We start from the raw sequence: 749 nt of genomic DNA, 5'->3' as shown, positions 1-749 counted from the left end.
ACACACACACACACACACACACACACTGTTCTAGCTCTCCATGAACTTACCTATTTCACGAGAGTCACTGTCTTGAGTGCCGGCAGAAAAGACTGGGCGAACAGGTAGAACATAGCTGGCATAGCACAATCGACAGGTTGTTGAGCACTTTTTACAGATTTGTTTCTGGCGCAGCACCTTCCATATACACTTCAAATGTCATTTCTGTGAGGATAGTACAGAAAAAAAAAACGTTGACCAAAGACAGCTGAAGTCTGAAATGTAAATGTGCAGTTTTCTTGAACACTTAAACTTTGGAAGTCACCAAACTTAAGCGGTCATTTTCTTGGTTCTTTTTTCCTCTGTCAACCGGATACCCCGCCTCATGCAGTGGCAAACATTTCAAGGTCAAATTTAATGTGTAGTTGGGATTTTAAAAATCATAAATGAGACTTTTAAATGAACAAGCTTCACGATTAGACTTATAACTCCATGTCAAAACACCCCCACATACATAGTGTCCATTCTACCATCGTGCCGACCTACATTCTACCATCGTACCCGCATACATAGTGTCCATTCTACCATCGTACCAACATACATAGTGTCCATTCTACCATCGTACCGACATACATTCTACCATCGTACCGACATACATTCTACCATCGTACTGACATACATTCTACCATCGAACCGACATACATCCTACCATCTTGCCGACATACATTCTACCATCGAACCGACATACATTCTACCATCGTACTGACATA

Source organism: Aplysia californica, unplaced genomic scaffold (genome assembly GCF_000002075.1).
Source record: "Aplysia californica isolate F4 #8 unplaced genomic scaffold, AplCal3.0 scaffold00207, whole genome shotgun sequence".
NCBI classification, from domain to species: Eukaryota; Metazoa; Mollusca; class Gastropoda; order Aplysiida; family Aplysiidae; genus Aplysia; species Aplysia californica.
Note: the sequence above shows the minus strand (reverse complement) of the source record.